The following is a 5,200-nucleotide window of genomic DNA, read 5'->3' on the forward strand; positions in this document are numbered from 1 at the left end:
TCAACTTTCAGCCTGAATTTGCAACAGCCCCTCAGGCTGACTGAGCTCAGCCAGACCACCAGAATCACTGAATTGTGGAAGGGAAAGCTCATCCCATTCCAGCCCCAGCCAGGGCACGGACACCTTCCACCAGATCCAGGGGCAGCCACAGCTTCTCTGGGGAACCTGTGCCAGGGCCCCGCTGCCCTCACAGGGAACAATTCCTTCCTGATATTTAATCTAAACCGGCCTCCCTTCATCCTGATGAAGCCGTTCCCCTTGTCCATCACTGCGTGTCCTTGTGAGAAATCCCTCTCCATGAGGCCATAAGCGGCTGGCACAGACCCCCCCAAATCGATGTTCCGGGGGCCCTCGGGGCCACACGAGCACTCCAGGCCCTTTACCGGCTTCTCCTGCCGCCTTCCCTGGGAACCCCCGGCTCGGCTCCAGCTCCGGGCACAGCGCCAGCGTGTCCCGCCCGCCCGCCGGGGGATCGGCAGCGGCCCCGACACCGCCCTGAATGGCCCGCCGAGGAAGCGGCAGTGAGGGCGGACACCGGTCCGGGGCCACCCTGGAACTGCCCTCAGCGCGTTCGGTTCGGCTGAGGGGGGGCGACGTTCGGGGAAAGTCGGACGTCTTCGGCTGTTCGGGGAGACCCGGCTATTTTCGGCTGTTCGGCTAAACTCGGTCATTTCCGTTTGCAGTCGGCTCTTTTCGGCTGTTCGGCAACTCTCGGTCATTTTCGTCACACCTCGCCTTTTTTGGTGGCAGAGAGTATTACGTCACTTTCGCCCCGCCCCGCCGCCATCTTTAGAAGGTCTAGAGCAGCGAGCCGAGCCGCCATCTTGGTTGTGGCGCCCCTTAAGGCCCCCCATAGGTGTCTAACACAGGCGCCTGACTAAAATGAGTAACCCGAATCCGCCGGCGGCGCAGCTGAACCCACAGCCCGTGTCCCTACACCTGGAGACGTCACAGAAAATTGTCGTCGGGCGGCGCCGTGGTCGGGATTTTTGTGCAGGCAGTCAACTAGACACACATGGTGGTCCTAATTTTTTCCCGCGCTTTTCGCCGCCATTTTTAGAAGGTCAAGCACCCCGAGTCGCGCCGCCATCTTGGTTGTGGCACCCTCCACAAATGTCCCCCTTGGCTGCTCGCACAAGCACCTGACAACATCACCTGCCCAAACACTGCCATGGCGCCGCTCAGCCCCCATCCCGTGTCCACGCACCTGCGTATGCCGCGGAAAAACCGCTCCCGGGCCGCTCCCTGGTCCAGGTTGCGCGCAGGCAGCCGGCTGCCACGTGCCCTGGGTCCCCTCTTTTTTTTTCCCGCCCTTTTGGCCGTGATCTTTCGGTCCTCGGGCGGCAGCACTGCCCGTGAGCTCAGAGAACGGGGCTGCTGCTCACCTCGGGTGCCGGCACGGGGGAGAATTGCAGTACCGCTGTATGTCCACAGGATGGCAGCACTGCCGCACAGCTCTCGGGACCGGCACGGGGGACAGTTGCAGTACCGATCTTTATCCACAGGATGGCAGCATTGCCTTACAGATCGGCTCGGGGGGAGCTGCAGTACCGATCTTTATCCACAGGATGGCATCATTGCCTTACAGATCGGCTCGGGGGAGAGCTGCAGTACCGCTCTGTGTCCACACGGTGGCAGCGCCGCCGCAGGGAGCGGAGGCAAAAAAGAACGTGGCCAAAATTCCCCTTCCAAACATCCCCGAAAATAAATGCCCCAAAAGACCCCCAACCACAACAACTACGAGAACCCAGCCACCAACCAAGCAAAAACCAAAAAAGCCTGCAGTTTAGGCTGTACTTCAAAATTTCTTCTATTTCTTATTGTGATATATCTAATAACCATTACAATTTATCTATTATATCATGTACATTATATTAACTATATTTTACATATTATAATATATGGAACAAGTAATAATATACTGTATCAATAGTGTATATATTGCTATTATCTATCATATTTTATAGTTCTATTTTTGTTACTTATATTTTTCTTATTTTTTTGTATTTGTATTTTTTCAATTCGTATTTACTTCTTGACATTTTTACCGATATTTTAAACTATATGAATCCATTAACCTAACACATCAGAACGACAGTTATTTAGAATTGAATGACCCTAGTTTTCTAAGGGGTAAATATTTAATCTTTTTTAAAATAATAGGGGCATATTTTCTCTTTCTGTGTGCTTTTGGGGAAGGAAGGTTGTTTGGGGGGGGGTTTGTTTTGGGGTTTTTTTTGTTTCCTTAGTTTTGGATGTCTTTGCTAATAAACAAGGAGGTTCAAAGAGTTACAAAATAAAATGTCTATATTATTTTATCTCTGCCTCTGAAATACACCTCGACATGAAGTTACTGCTGGTAATACTGAGCATGGGGAGAATGAGACCTGAAAGGAAAAAACAGGCACCACGGTGTTATCAGGTTTTTTAATTTAGCAGAAAATACAGAGGATTTTGCCTAACTGCACTCTCAATTCTATCCACACGTCCAGCAAACCGCGAGGTCAATTTTCAACTTCTTCCTTGCTGACAGACAACCTTCCACGTACTCGGGGGAAACAAGAGGGTGGATTTAATCCATCTGCATCTGAAACAAAGTCAGGACAACAGTCAAAGTGCTGCAGGAGAACTTGACAGCTGCAGACACTTTGTGTCCATCTAGGGATACCCTCTAACAGGCCAACTACACCCCACATGACAAATTCCAAGATCCCAGGACTTCTCCCATTCCCCCTACACTCAGACAAGCAACAAGGCAGAGCAGCTCCAGGCCAAACACACCAACACCCGTGATACAGGACAGGACAAAAGGGGGAACACAACAGGGACAGAAATATCTCAGCAAGAAGAATGACCCTGAGGACCGAGACAACTCGCAATGAGATAACCGAGGTAAGACCCATGGGGAGCTGACCAGGCTCAGAGAACCCTGCAGGAAGAAGATGCCAACGGGATCACTGATTCCAAGAAAAGCAGAGATGGATGCCCGAGAATCCTACGGTCAGAATCCTGTACCTGTCTCTGCATTCTGACAAGACCTAATCCACCAGAATGGATGGTGGCAGTGCACAGCTGTGGATACAGCTCAGAACAAGACCTGGAAAGGCATCAGCCTGGACACTTGTGAAGAGAGATGGATTCTGAGGAGCCTCTGAGCTCCCGAGTCAAGGGTTTGATGCCTGGCCTGGTATCAGCACCAGGAAAAGCGAGATTTTAAGAACAATGCCTGGAGTCTCCAAAAGACCCCTTGAAGGGTTAAGGCAAAAGACACACAAAACAAAACACAGAAAGACACAGAAAGCACAACAGACAAGTGACAGGACATGCCCTGGGACTGCTCTGCCCTGCACACCTCAGCACTGTGAGACCTTCCCTCTATGTGCCCTAAAGGGGTCACATCTTGGACATCCCCATCTCCAAACCTGATTTAAAACATCCTCCTGGTGACCCCTGACCCCACATCCCACTTTCATTCCCTCTGTGGCTCCCAGCCCTCCACTTATCTCTGGGACATCTGGGGATGCCAATCCATGTCAAAAGCCAAAGAAGGTGCCTCTCCCTCGGGGAAATTCCTGCTGTCACTGGGCTGGTGTCTCTCCGTCAGCTACAATAAAGAAAAGCAAATGTGACCGTGTGATCTCAGCAGCACATGGGCCAAAAACCAGCAATTCTGCTACTCACCACCTCCTAAGCACACCCAGGTCCTCGGGCCCTGTGCTCCAGCTCTGCTCAGACACCAACATTGGGGTGTGCCTGGGTTAAGAGCAGACAAGGTGATGTGGCACTGCTGAAACTTGAGCAGAGCCTCCCTCCTCCTCCCTGACACACCTCAACTCCTCGGCTGTTACCAAAGCCCACCTGGATGGCCCCTTCAAATGGAGAAGGTCAAGGCTTCACCACAGAGTCCTGTAATGCTCCCCAAGGGCTCATGAATGAGGCAGACTGGGACAGCAGTCCAGTTGGTGAGAGGGGAGTTCAGTGCAGTGCAAGTGGATTGCCTAAAACACACAATAAAGGAGGCTTAGGGTTGCACCAGCAAGTGAAACTCCAGCAGAAGCAACTGCTTCTGTCCACCCATCACTGCTCACCTCGTCCACTTCACCTTGACTGCAGAGATCCAGCCTTACCTCCTAAAAACAAAGAACAGTGCTGTAACATGGCCACCATTTACACTCCCCTGCAAACACAAACAGTGACTGACCTTCTCAGGGGAGCCCCCTCACCCGGGATGGGGCACTCTGCCATGGATGTAATCCATCTGCATCTGAAAGAAAGTCAGGACAAAAGTCAAAGTGCTGCAGGAGAACTCAACAGCTCCAGACACTTTGTGTCACCCTCTCTCTTTTTACTCCTGAGGGGTCCATCCCACTGGGGCCCTCTCCTCTCTAAGGTAACTTTAAATTGCCTCCTGGGACTGAAAAGGTTTTTCCCCTTCTCCCAACCACCAGCCCCAACACTCAGCTTTTGGAATACGAGCAGACAAAATCCCTCCTCGACAGAAATGAATGTGTTGGCACCGTGGATTTGAAGATGTTCTCTGCTCCCACCTCGGTGCTGCCATATCCAAACTCCAGCTGTGCACCTCCTCACACTACCTGGGACCACAGAACAGAAAATGTGACTATTCCCCTCCAGAAGAGTCACCCCCAGGGCTCCTCTGCACCCCTGTCCCGGCTCCCCCTCAGATCTCCCCCCACTCCAGAGGCTGCCCAGAGTGAACCCAGCAAAAGGAAAAGGGACACACTGAGCACAGCACTCACCTGTGGGCCACCTGCCCAAGTGCCAACTCACCCCCTCCCTCTATTCCTTGGCACACCTGGGGCAGCAGCAGCACCTGCAAAGAAACAAAAAAGGAAAAATCATGCTGAGTTCCTGTGAAACAGCAACATCCCCGCTCTGACTGAAGCGCAGCACAAGTGAACCTTAATGTTGCACCCATCTACCCTCCTCTGGCATCCTGGGCCAGCACATCTGCCAAAGGGACCACCTAAAATAAAATAAAACAGAACAGAGAATGCTTAGAGTAGAACCAGCAAGTGAGACTTGAGCAACAGCAACTGCTTCTGTCCACCCATCACTGCTCACCTTGTCCACTTCACCTTGACTGCACAGATCCAACTTTGCCTCCTAAAAACAAAGACAAAGAACAGTGCTGTAACATGGCCACCATTTACACTCCCCTGCAAACACCAACAGTGAC

The 5,200-nt window shown here is 52.0% G+C and overlaps 1 long non-coding RNA gene across 1 annotated transcript; it reads right to left on the minus strand.

The window, feature by feature from the left end:
• Positions 1–1,982: 1,982 nt before the first annotated feature.
• LOC310916015 lies at positions 1,983–4,573 on the minus strand. Its single transcript, XR_014591247.1, has 2 exons — positions 4,456–4,573; positions 1,983–2,581 (listed from the first exon to the last, which is right to left on the minus strand). It is a non-coding gene; the product is annotated as an uncharacterized lncRNA (long non-coding RNA).
• Positions 4,574–5,200: the final 627 nt, after the last annotated feature.

This window comes from Zosterops lateralis (assembly GCF_965231275.1).
Source record: "Zosterops lateralis genome assembly, chromosome: 16".
NCBI classification, from domain to species: Eukaryota; Metazoa; Chordata; class Aves; order Passeriformes; family Zosteropidae; genus Zosterops; species Zosterops lateralis.